Source organism: Eschrichtius robustus, chromosome 5 (genome assembly GCF_028021215.1).
Source record: "Eschrichtius robustus isolate mEscRob2 chromosome 5, mEscRob2.pri, whole genome shotgun sequence".
Lineage (NCBI taxonomy): Eukaryota > Metazoa > Chordata > Mammalia > Artiodactyla > Eschrichtiidae > Eschrichtius > Eschrichtius robustus.
Window position 1 is genome coordinate 65,989,798 of NC_090828.1, and position 14,541 is coordinate 66,004,338.

Consider the following 14,541-nt stretch of genomic DNA (forward strand, 5'->3'; position numbering starts at 1 on the left):
ACTCAACCTCATCACCTCTCATTGCCTCCAAGTCCATTACAAGAGATTTTTATCCTATCATAGCCCAAATGGAGAAGTATAATACCTTCTCTGGGAAAAGACAGCCTTTACCCAAAGGAATTGTAGAAACTCGCTAATGGAAATATAAGCAAGGTAAAGATGCTTGGGGAAAAAGAAATAACAGACTTTCTAGGAATTATTAGAGGTCGGCTCTGAACTGAAGCTAATTCTTAAAAACTCCACTATGATTCACTGGTCAGAATTAGTGGCATTGGAGGTCAGTTAAAAGCTGAAGATAGAGTCTCAGTCAACTCACAAGGCATCCAGTGGAATCATGGCCACATGTTGTGGTAATTTCCTTGGTCTTAGAATATATACTTAGTACTCGAAGAATCCCTAGATTTGTTCTGTGAAGTGAGGGTCATTATGGTAGCTGTGTCAAGTAGAAGCCATTATAACATACCTACATCTAGACAGTAAATTAAAAGCAATACTCTGTCCCAGAAGATTGGCAGAAATCAATGCTATTATCAAATACCTAGAAAATTTAGTGGTGATGATTCTTATTGCATCCCCATTAATTTACCTTTTGGCTGACACAAAAGCCAGATAGGCCTTGCAAAATGAATTATTATATATTATTGCAAATTTAATCAAATCATTTTCCCAATCACAACTGTGGTGAAGAAATAGAAATTTTAGTAGGTAAAACCAATATATCCTGACACACTTATGATGCTTTCTTTGCACTTCCTATCAATAAAGATAATCATGCTCAGAAACAACAGAACACCTTGACTGTCTTACCGCAAGATATGTCAAATCTTCTGCTCCCGGCCATCATAGTCCCAAGTAACCTTGACTATCCTGTTTTTCCTCAGACTTTCAGGCTGGTTCATTATACTGATGACAGTATACTAATTCAACCTGGTGGTTGGATATGACAAACTCTCTAGCTGCCTTAGTAAGGAACAGCATGCAAGAAGATAGGTGATGAACCCTGTAAAAGTTAAGGAGTCTGACAAATCTGTGCAGTTCTAGGACAAACGGGTATATAGGAATATTTCTTCTAAAGTGAAAGGCAATTTACGCCATATCCCATGAGGAAAGAAGCACAATATTTGTTTGGATTCTTAGGATAATTGGAGAAAACACAGACCATTTTGGGGCCTGCTCTTCTGACTCATTTACCAGCCAGTTTAGCATGGGGTCTGGATGGAGAAAGGACTCCACAGCACACTCAGACAAGTTGCCCCTGCCAGTTAGGCCTTATTACCTGCCATGCCCAACAGCAATGGAAGTGTCAGGGAAAAAATGCTAAATGAAGCATCTGGCAAGTTATAATGGAATCAGAATGTAGGGTTTGGGACATGCCCTCTTCTGCACAGCTCTCGTATTGCTACAGCAACCTGGTAGAGACTGGCCCTGGACATTGTGATTAATACAAGTTAACTGTCCTTCATGACCTGCATATTATCTGATTACTGAATGACAAAGCTGTACATAAGCAGCAACACCTCATGCTTAAATAAAAATATTTGTTAAAAGAATGAATGTTACTTTTCATCATTTTCGAACATTTTATTTCCCTTTTACATACCTTGTTCTGATTGATAGTTCTTTAATTGAAAGGATATAAAGCAAAAGGAAATCATTAAGGATATTTAACTTTCTGAAGGGTGTAGAGACATTCTTAAATATTAATATGGTACTGAAACAAAAAAATAGTCTAACAACCCACCAAATAGCAGATGGTGGTACAAAAAGTAACTGTGTTACTTCAAGTGCCCTTAGCAATCCATTCTCTTCCCTTTAGTAACAAACTGCATACATACAATTATAATAGCTGCAATTTTTTATGTTCATTCATTATCCATTGATATAGATAGATATAGATACAGATACAGATATAGATAAAGTCTGAATCATAAACAGTACAGTAGGTCTTTACGACACTGGATATATAGATTGGTAAAGGAAATGCTTATAATTTCACTGATTTAGTGTCTTCATCTCTAAATAGAGGTAGCTTAAGTTAATAATTCTAAAGGAAGATAAGAAATATTAATGTTAGTTACTCATAAATTTAATGAATTTCTTACAAACTAAACAAGATTTTTTCTTAAAAATTGAGCAAAAGTTTGTGTTTGCTGTTTTTATGATGATTAATTGGATTAATGATACTTAACAAATTTTAAAAATATTTAAAACTAATGTAATCCAATTTGATTTAACAACCTAAGTGTTCTGTCAACCATGAAAAAAAGATGTTACATGATCCCACATTAATTAGCTTTTGATGCTTAACCAGTCTTATCTAGTTTTTTAAGCCTAAGAGCATAACAAGAATTTTTTAAAGTTTAGTTATTCCCAGCTTGGTTAAGAGAGCTAAAAACACTAAGCCTCAGTTAATGAGGCTTAACTAAGTTTAATGAAGCTTGAAATTTTTAATGAAGTTTAAATTTTAATGAGACATAAGACCCCCTTCTATTTAAGATTATGAAGACTTCCTCAATATCTGAAAAGTAATCTACCATGTTACTCCCTCACTATCCTTTGTGCTATTGTTATGATACAATTTACCACTATGTGTGACATAACCTCCTACAAAAAAATGTTATTGTTTGTGCTTTAAACAGACAATTGTATTTTGAAGAAATTAAAGAAAAAGTCTTGTATAGGTACTTATTTACCATTTATAGTGCCTTTCAATCCTTCCTGTAAATCTAATTTTCCAACCTGTATTATTTCTGTTTAGAATGAAGAACTGCCTTTAGCACTTCTTATAGCGCAGAACTGCTGGCCACAGTTCCATTGGCTTTTGTTTATCTGAAAATGTCTTTATTTCACCTTTACTTTAGAAAGTTGTTTTTGCTGGATATAGAAGTCTATGTTTATAGTTCCCGTGTGTGTGTGTGTGTGTGTGTGTGTGTTTTAAGCCACTTCAAAGATGTCATTCCTTAACTTTTGGTATGCTTTGTTCACAATGAGAAGTCAGCCACCATATTTAACTGTGCTTCCCTGTACATAATATGACTTTTTTCTCTGGATGCTTTTAGAAGTTATCATAAATTTTCAGCAGTATTACTACGATGCACCAATGTGTGACTTTCTTGCATTATTCTGTTTGTGATTTGCTGAACATCATAAACTTGTGGGTTAATGTCTCTCATGAAACTTGGAAACTGTCTAACCATTATTCCTTTAAATATTTTCTGTCCTGTTTTGTTTCTCTCCTCGGGGGCTCCAATATTAGACATCTTGCCATTAGACTGATTGTTTGATTTGTTTTGTTTTGCTTTGTTCTCTTGCTTTGTTTCAGCCTTACCTTCATTGTACTTTCTCAGCAAAACTGGTAATGGTGGTGGGGCAGTAGAGACAATTGTCTGGGAAGATCCCACATGCTGCGGAGCAACTAAGCCCGTGAGCCACAACTACTGAGCCTGCGCGTCTGGAGCCTGTGCTCCGCAACGGGAGAGGCCGCGACAGTGAGAGGCCCGCGCATCGCGATGAAGAGTGGCCCCCGCTCGCCGCAACTGAAGAAAGCACTCGCACAGAAACGAAGACCCAACACAGCCAAAAATAAATAAATTAATTAATTTTAAAAAATTTATTATTGAATTGTGTTAATATTTGGAGACGATCATGTGATCTTATCTACATTTTTATTAAATTTAAGAATTTTTTGATAAAATTATCTATTCTCCTACCAAAACATATTCTTTGTCTTTTCTAGGAGCAAATAATTCTGAAATCCTAGGCCAAGGTTCTGAAAATCAAATCCTGTTCTTTGTCTATTTAATTTATATATTAATTTAATCTTCCAAAAGTCACACCTTTCTCCATAAAAAGATGTAAATATCATTAGTTGTATTCCTTTGTCCTTGATTATCTATGAAAATGAAAATGATTGTAACTAGCTCTAATTTGCAACAGCTCTTTATTAAGCACAATTTTCTTAGGTAAATGAAGTAGCTCACTCAGACCTTGGCCAACTATACTAAAAATATTTCACTCACCTCTTCATTTTTTGCTGCATAGGTATCCTAGTCACAGTTGCCAAAATAAAATATTGTTATCTAAACATAAATTTTGCTTTCTACTGACACTTTCAAAGAGACTACCAAGAGATGACAGATTTAGAACAGAGAAAGAGATAACAAATGAGAGAAAGCTCAGAAAAACCTCCCAATAACCATTTGACCATATGATCTGGTCTAAGCAGAGTATCCAAACCAGTATCCAAACCTATGTGTGACACCTTCATCTTAATCACTTGAGCAAAATTATATTTCAAATAATTAACGTTTATTTTCTCCATAATTCCTTACTCTTGTGCTCTTTATACACTCTAAGAAACTCTATCAGCCATGAAAGACTGACTGATGAAGTACTTTCAGAATTTGTCTTCCCATTTCAAAATTTAGGATAAAAACAGAGCTAGAGAAAGGTAGGAGAGATTAGGATGGGAAAGTAATTTGTCGATCAGAGTTCCTGAAGTAGAAAGTGAAAAGAAGTCTCTCTATTATGAGGGCTACAGAGTTAGTTGGAAAAGATTCAACATCCAGCATGCCCAAAAATGAGGAATCCCCACTGATCCTTACTTTTGAACTACCAATTATCCAACAGTCTTCTTGAAAACTTTCTGAACTGAATTGAGGGACTAACATAGGAATCATGCATGATTCAAAAGATTTATTTTTTTCTTGATTAAGATGGCACTGAACTATCCCAATAGGTGATTTCCTAATAATCCAGAGCAATATTGGACATTGATTGTAATGTGCCTTGGTGTATTTCTCTTAAGCTTTCTTGTACTTAGATTTCATTGAGCTTCTTGAATTTGTTGGTTTAAAATTATCAACAAATTTGGAAAAATTTTGACCATAATTTCTTCAACTATTTTTTCTACTCACTTCCTCTGTTTTGAGATCAAATTGCACATGTTAAGTCACTTAAATTTGTCCCACAGCTATTTGCTCCTTTGTTCATGTTTTAAAAATTATTTTTTTTCTCTGATTTTCATTTTGGATAGTTTCCACATGTAAGATTTCTTTTTTTCATTTCTAGAAGTTTTCTTAGGTACTTTTTAAAATAGATTCCATATCACTACTTCACTTGCTTGATTTTTTTCCAGGTTCCTGAACATATGGAATACAGTTATAATAACATTTTTAATATGTTTGTTACAGATTATATCATGTATTAGTTCTGGGTATATTTCTTTTGGTTTTTGTCTTCGTTGTGAGTCATAGTTTTCTTTTCTTTGGCATGTCTGGTAATTTTTGACTGGATGCCAGACATTGTGAATTTAACCTTTTGGGATGCTTTACATATTTGCATTCCCCTATATATTCTTGAGTTTTTTTCTGGGAAACTCTTAAGAACTTTGATCTTTTCAAGGTATACTTTTAAGATTTATTATCTGGGAACAAAGCAGCATTAATCTAGGGTTATTTTTCCCTACTATTGAAGCAATATCCTGCTACTAAGGCAATACCCAATGACCCACAAAATATGAGGTTTTTTGGATTGTGGGAAGACCAACTTTTCCAGGCCTTGTGTGAGCTCTCTGGATTGTTCCCTCTGCTCCTTTCAGATGGTCCTTTTCCTGGCCTCAAGTAGTTTCTACCTAGCTGAATACATGAATGTGACCCTCTAAAACTCTCCAGAGTACTCTCTCTGCATAGCTCTTGCCTCTCCAGAACTCTGCCTTGGGACATATCAACACCTTGGCCTTTGTGGGCACTAAACTCCATATCCTCAACACAAGAAGTTCACTAGGATCCTCCCTGGGTTCCCCCTCCCTGAGCTGAATCCTGGAAAGTCTTGGGCAGTAAGTTAAGGCAATTACAGGACTAACCTTTTTTCCCTCCCTCTCTCAGGGTTCAGAGATCACTGTCCTGCATTGCCTGGTATGCAATAATTGAAATAAATAAATATATATTTTTTCATATTGTTTTCATATGAAAGTATAAACCCTGTTACTCCACTCCATCTTGGCTGAAGGCCATAGTCCCCTGTGAGTTTGTTTTTATTTTGAAACCATCCCATATTTATAGTGCATAGTCACTTTAAAAACACAAAAAAGAACTAGCTATTGAATAATTTATCTTTAAAATCTCAGAAACAGGCAGCTGTTGAGACTTTTTTGGGAAAGGAATCAGGCTTAATGTTTTATAAATATAAATAGTTTTCACACTGCTTTATAACCATTTAAAATTAATAGTCCTTAAGTGTATAGCAGTACAGCAGTAAAAAGACCGTTTTTGTGCATGGCCTGTGCTATTTTCAATGGTTTCAAATTTTAGCAGAAAGTCTTCATATTTTCAAACAGAACAAATGCCAGTGATGCTTTAAAAATAACATTATAGCACCAGTTGAAGTGTGGTCAAAGAGCTTTAGCTTAAATCTAACTGAAAAATAACTTAAAAATCACTTGCATTGCTCTTTGTGTACATCATTTTAAGTTTTAACTCTTGTGAATTGTGTCTAAGATTTTGAGTATGGGATAATAGTAACTTTATACATTTTTAAACAAATATACAAAGTCACATATAAACCAACATAAATATTGTTAAATTCAGCTTTCTAGAAAGCTAAATTAGAAGCCCACACTTTTAAACAGCGAGTAATAATATTGGATGTTATAATTATTAATGGATGGGACGATTATTCTGTGTTGGTGATGTGAGTTTAATCTGACTGCCTGTGAGAGTCTCAGTTCAGCCCTTGTAAGTGAAATATTCTTTTAAATATTAGGAACAAAGTTTATGCATTTTTGTGGAAAGATAGAACAATGCTTTTACTGTATTTTAAATTTGTAGGCATAGTTCTCAAGCAGAAATTATCTATTTTTTAGGAAGATGAACATAGATAGCATCATAATATTTGTTTACAAGATTACATATTAATCAATTAATTTATGTTCTAACAGCTCAGCTCTCAGACTCATTCAATTTGTTGTACAATAAAGTTCTTGATGTAAAAAAATGCCTCTTTTTTCAAGGTAATAAACCTCAAAAGTAAATCAAATTAAGTTTTCTATGCTTTTTAATACCCTATTAGCAAACTGTTATCTCATGGTGTTTTGTATAAATAATGTGTAAAAATAGTAGAAAAACGTTAACGGGGAACACCAATAAAATTAATTTTCCTAAGTCATAGAAACTAAGACCAACAAATCTATAATGAAGGTATTAAAAATGGTCAGCATCCACTGCTCTGTTATTCTCCATCACTTTCTGCCTTTCTAGAGAGTGTCTACACCAATTCAGCAATACCATTTTCTCAGGCCCAGATTTCCATACCGCCTTTGAAAATCACAAACATGACATGGCCCTAGAAGCAGTCCAACCCTCTAAGCTCAACAGTGTAAAATACTCTAACTCCCTAGATTTAAAGTAATGGTTCTTCCATCCCATTTAGCATGCAAATGCACATACGTAAAAAAATCGATTTGTCTAACATGCCTTGGGTTCGGATAGCACAGATAAATAAAATTCAATTTACTTCAATTTTTGAGCATTTTGTATTTTGTCCCATTTTAAAAATGTCCTTGTAACTAAGATGTGAAAAATACATTTAAACGAATTCTGAATTATGAATAATTCACATATAAATTTTTCTGAAATATAAGAGAACAAATAATGAATTTAAGAGTAGAACTGTCCTGGCATGCTTGACCATTAATTGCCTACCATGTTTTATTCCAGATGCACTGGAAGGTTCTGCTGTTTAACAGAAAAGAAAAAAAAAAAAAAAACTCCTTTAATCTTGGGCTGTTTCTTGGTATGCCCACATTTACTACCAGTCATTTGGCTTAAACTTGACCCTGCTTAAATGCAAATGTTCTTGAGAAGAGTAAGAAATACAACTCCTATCATGTATTTATGCCTTATTATACATGATTTGTAAATACTTGACTAGAAGGGAAGTTCAGAATTTGAGAGCACTGTTGACTGAAAATTTGAAGAGAGAATATCTCTCAAAAGGGAAAGATTATGAAATGCAAGAACTGAAAGTATTCAATACCACTAAAGTATACATTTGCCAATTCTGTATTTTTGCACTGAATGTTTCTTACTAATATCCCATATTAAAAAAAGGTATTTAAATACAAGTAACCCCCACACTTCAAAAGTGTTTACAATGTTTTTGATGTTCTGTATCTTACTTTTTCCACTTTACAATTTATAAATTGCTATCATTTCAGAGGAATCTTTTAAGCAATAAATATATTCGTACTTTCAATAAAAATAATCTAAAGCAAAGAATGAAGCTCTAACACCCATGCCAATATTTGCATAAGGTGAGCAAAGGCACCTTCATGTGTCAAACCTAATTTTTCTTATTTTCAAAAGAAAATGTTGAAAACATGGAGATTCAATTGTTTGCCAATTATAATCAGAGGTGAATCTAAGATTAGGACAGAGATCTCCTAATTGCCAGTCCCAGTATTCGTATATGTGGTATCAGTAAAATCCTTTCATTCACGTCCCTCTAACAGGGCCTCCCATCTTTCCATGTCTTTGTCCTGTATTCCAAGTGTGCCCTCAATGGCAATGGCAATAAAATATTATTAATGTATATAATAACAATTGAGGTTATGTCAATAATTCTTAAAGAATTATTCTCCTAAATAATACATGTATTTTTAATGGCGCTTATTAAAGTCAAATATCTAAGCACAGAAGACCACACTGCAATGAGAGGAGAGCCTAGTACTAATAAACCCACCCTATGTCTTCCATCCTCTACCAAACCATTCACTTGCACTACTGTTGGAAGTATTTTCTGAGCATGTTCCATGTTAATCAGCTAATTACAGACTTAGTCAAGATGCTTCACACTGGCACTGGGTGAAGGAGGGGAGTAGATTTGATGGGCTCTACAGATACAGTGAGAATAAAAATAAATAAAGTCTTTGCTGAAAATTTGCAAACTTTGATGTAATAACCAAATACATATCAGATTTTGAGCAATACAGGAGAACTATTATATATCCCTAATACAATCCCAAAGGTTTTTTTTTTTAAACGTTTTTATTGGAGTATAATTGCTTTACAATGGTGTGTTAGTTTCTGCTTTATAAAGGAGTGAATCAGTTATACATATACATATATCCCCATATCTCTTCCCTCTTGCGTCTCCCTCCCTCCCACCCTCCCTATCCCATCCTTCTAGCTCGTCACAAAGCACCGAGCTGATCTCCCTGTGCTATGCGACTGCTTCCCACTAGCTATCTATTTTACATTTGGTAGTGTATATATATCCATATATACACTACCACTCTCTCACTTTGTCCCAGCTTACCCTTCCCCCTCCCCGTGTCCTCAAGTCCATTTTCTAGTAGGTCTGCGTCTTTATTCCCATCTTGCCCCTAGGTTCTTCATGACCTTTTTTTTTTTTTTTAGATCCCATATATAGATGAATGGATAAAGAAGATGTGGCACATATATACAATGGAATATTACTCTGCCATAAAAAGGAACAAAATTGAGTTATTTGTAGTGAGGTGGATGGACCTAGAGTCTGTCATACAGAGTGAAGTAAGTCAGAAAGAGAAATCCCAAAGTTTTTATAGCAAGATGCAAGGAGAAAAGAACAGAATATTGGTCAGGTAATCAAGGCATGAGAAATTATATGTCACAGTTGATACATAACATGAATCTACTGGAAAAATTTTAAGCAGAACTAAGGTCATTAGGACAAAACAAAGGGAATATCATGGATGCCAAGTCTGAGTAGGCAAATGAAGGACAGCCTTCTAGAGTAGAAGGTCAAAAGAAGACCATACAGTGTCATAGGCAAGAATAAATTGGGGCTATGGAATGAAATATAGAAACATGAAAGCCAGAAACATTGAGATCTGTCACAAAAAAAGGGGTCTCAAGTGGGAGCATGTTGAAAGGGAACCCATTCCATGTACAAGGTATAAAGTAGGTAATTATCTACCAAGCTTAATTTCAGATACATAGGAAGGTCCTATACTATATAAAACAAAAAGAAAAAAAAAAGACTCATTCATTGATTGTTGAAATAATATTTAACACCTCAATCATTTGGCTTAAAGTTTTGAACCTCTATAGAAAAGAAATCTGTTGTCAATTCTTTTCATCTCATCAAGGTGATGTTAGGATTTATGGTTAACCTCCAGTCTTCATACATCTGGAACCTATGAGTGAACCACTCTCTGGTTTATACACTAGTAGTTTCAACATACCTTTCTTCATATTATTTTTGTACTGTATACATGCTTCCATCATTTTGAAAGTAACAGTGAATTAATAATTGTGTGTATTCATGTCTTCCCCATCTGATACCCTCATTTAAAATCCCTAAAGGAAAGCATCATAACTTTTATTAATTCTTGATCCTCAAAATCTTGTATGGAATCTTATGTATGGTGGGCATTCAGTAATGGTTGACCTGAACTTTACTAAAGGTAATTTTGTTCAAGAAAAAAAGTGATTTTCAGCCATGTAAATCTTATATTATTAATGTTCCTTATCAACACACTGAGAAATTTTTTTTTTAATTTAAATAAGCTCTCCTCTCTAACTTAGTTGCCATGTTTTAAATTTCACTGTCCTCACTACAGAATTGGTGTTAAGAATTTGTGTTAAGAATCCAAATTATGTCTCTACTTCTGTCTGACTTACACTTTGTCCTTGTATATCACAACTTCCTTTTCTCTAGATCTAAATTCCAGATAATACTATTGATTTTTTTGTGTGTATAATGTAGAGAGGCACCCTTTATCCATTTTTAGTAGGGCATGCCGTTTGAAATACTTTTCTAGTAAAGTAATATTTTTTGATGCAATATTGAATGAGCTACCATAAATCCTTTCTCAGATATTGTTGTGTAAACATATATATTTAAATATACATACATACAGAGTTTCACCTGTTCATCATTCAGATCAATAGATTCTATTTGGATGGGGTTTGGTGGACAATTTGTATCAATGGAGTAGAATGAAGCCAAATGTTTTGTGTCCCTGGTCACATCAGCAAGGTGACTGAAGAAAATGAGTTCACGAATAAATGTGGTTTATAAAGGTGTCTAAGAAGGTTTTGTACAATTCTAACATTTTATCATACAATTCTAACATTTTATCAGGATACCAAAAGTCCTCACCAGGGAATGCTTGGTTTCATGTAACAGTTTCTTCAACTCTCATAAATATTTCTCTTTTGGTCACTGCATTGTAATAAGATATTTTGATGTGGAAAAATTTAGATGAAATCAGATATGACATGGTGATCTTATTTCAATCAGCCTATGCTAGCTTTCTTTTTTAAAGCTCCTTTTCTCTGAGTATTTTCTCTTCTTAAGAATATTTACCAATAGCTAGAAACGAACCTATTCCAGTCTGTACAGACCACAACCTTAAATCCTGGATCTTCTCAGCTTCTTTTCAGTAAGCAGCCTACTCCATGACCTTGCCACCTGCCACCGCCAACTGGACTAGGTGGACAGTCAACCAAAACTGGCCCAGTTGGAATGTGTCTCCAAGGAATGTGGAGTCATTATGCAGAGAGATTAGAAGATGCAGTCTCTGCTCTGAGAGACTCTTATGTGACTATCACTGAGCTATGAGGAAGAACTTGAACAAAGAAATCTGATGTGCCAGAAGAAAGATGAAAGAAGCTGACTCACAAAGAGAAGCAGGGATGAAATGAAATATGAACCCAGAAAGAGAGACAGAGAGCAAGAAATAAGGGTAATAGCTTTCTTAGTGTCTATTTTATAGTTCTTGGTTCTTGTTCCCCTGACTAAATGCCATTAGGAATTAGGAAAGTAAGGATAATTATAATTGTTCTTCCTCACCAGAGTAGAATTCAAGCTCATGTTTGCACTGCCAACAACTAGGACTACACAGGCCTCATAGTGAGTACTCAAAAAATGGTTATTGATTTTAAAAACTATATATAATATATATATTTTTAAAGACATTAGTTTGTTTAGATGTTTTGGTTCCGAGGAATCCAATAGATAATTTAGGATTCTCATAGCTCAGAGAATCATCACTGACAGAGTCCCTGATACGGGGTATGTGTTGGGCCAACGGTTTTACGTTACCTTATTTTATCCTCCAACAAACCTGCGAGTTATGTGCTATTTCCAGCATTTTACAGATGATGAAACTGAGACTTAAATAACTTTCCTAAGGTCATAGAGGCACTAAGTGGTGAAGCTGGAATACAAATTCAGGTCTCCAACTACAGAACCCATGTTCTTTTCATATTTTATTTATGTAAAGTTGGTCAACTTTGTTTATATGTACCCAGTTTTTGACTAGGCTGTTCTTCCAGTGTAATGGTAGATTAAAACACTAAGCTAAAAACTACTGAAGATGGCTTAGAATATTTGTAATTCTAAACCTGTTAAATTAATAAAGGAATGAAGTTTGGATTAAAGGAAATATGATGTCAAAACTAGCTAACTGCTCAAGAGTAAGAGAACTAAAATCACTCAAATGCCATAATTTAATACAGGAATCTATTTTGATTGTGCCTCATAGGGAGTAAAATGACATATTTTCAATATCTTTAATTTCAACACTATTACCTTTTATGAAGATAAAGTTAGCAACTTACTTGTTGAAAAAAGTATGTACTTAGTATTTTCTAAACATATCAGGCACAAATGAATGGATAAATACCTTTATGACAAATAAATATCTGAAAAAGATGATTCATAGAAATGAATATTTTTACAGCATTATTGAAAAACTCCACACTCAAGTCGCTACTACACATTTGAGTAGATGTTTCTTACTAATATTAAAATAGGTTTATCTCTCTGTCACCAAAATATTCATGCAAAATTACAAGTACTTCATTATTTTTAATGCACTTTCAAAATTTTATTTTTTAACAAGGGTTGGTGTGAAATTTCACTTTCAATGAAGAGACTGGCCCAAATTAATGACTCAGATAAAGTACATTCGATCCCTAAATTTGATTTTTACAAAATAAATGTATGAAAATAAGTTCGACTAAGCTACTAAAATAAGTCTACTACACAATATTATTTGCAATTATGTCATTTAAAACTTTAAAAGTCTTGACTAGCAACTAGAAAATTAAAAATAATTTGCACAAATTGAGGAAAGTAATTTTTAACACATCACTTCTGAAAGATTTTAAAATAGAGACTAGAATATAATTATATACTTTAAGCCTTTGAGAAAATAATCTCTTTTAAATGACTTTAAAAGAATCCCTTTTCTTGCAGTTATTTTTTGTTTTGTTTTTAATGAAAAAGGAGACTGAAAGACCAGTTCACTCTTCGAGACAACCTGTGTATATTAAACAAATTTCAATTACAGAGAAAATCTGGGAAAAAAATGGTTTTCTAAGTGCAGCAATCTTCAAAAATAAGATAAACATCTATGGAACCAAAAGTGGAATCAGATGTGAAAAGCAGGAAGCAGAGCTGAAGCTTCAGATCTCCTGGGCTTCACCTCCAGCAGCAGGCAGAGTCGATGGGGAGAAGAAGAGATTAAAAATGTCTCATAGAAGTAGACACTAAATCCACATTCACTATTTGAACCCAAGCCTACAAAGCAGGGCAAAGAAAAGTGGTACCTCTTCCCAAGGAAATGACATATAAAGAGGCATACCTAAAGACATGGGGAAGAAATTGAAAAATCTTCCCACTGAGAAGAGGAACCCAGCTCCTTGCTAGGCCATGACTCAATCTGAGGTTTCCCAATATCCCCAGAAGATTAAAGTGCTAAATCGATAACATAAGATCTGGTTATATACACAGGACTATAATGGCCAAATTAAGAAACACAAAACTACAGATAAGGAAAACTGCACAGAAAGGGGATGGGAGGAAGCAAATGCCATCATAGACTGGCCTACAAACCAAATTCTAAAACAAATGAGGAAAAAATGCTAATAGCAACAGCTTTAAAACATCAAAATTCAAGAGATCTGTCACTTCAGATACAGCACAAAATAATATATCTAAGATGACCTTAAAATACGTATGTTGCAGATTCTCAAAGGCATACGAGAAAGGAAACCATGAAACACAGGAGCAGGACAATATGAAAACAACTAGTTCCAAATATCAGGTATTAAAAATGTAGTGACTGAAATTTAAAAAATTAGAGATTGCTTAGGTTGAAAAGGACATAGTCAAAAAAAGGACTAGAGTATTTCCTTATTATTGTAAAGAATGCACATAGAACATAGAAAAGCCAGTAAAATAGAGAGTAAAAATACAAAAAAGAAGTTCAGAGACAGATGTCAAATGACAGATTTATTGACAGGTTCTAATATACCTATCATAGGAATACACAAGAAAGACACTGAGGAAGTACTGGAGAAACAATACCCAAATATGTAAGGCTGAGACTATTCTAGTACAGTTAGAAAACATGAATCTTCAATTGGAAAGTACACAAGGAACGACAAGCAGGATAAACAAGAATTAATCACCATACCAATGCACTGTAGTGACATAACAGTTGTAGTGCAGTAATAAGCAATAGTAACAATAAAAAAATTAGTGAAA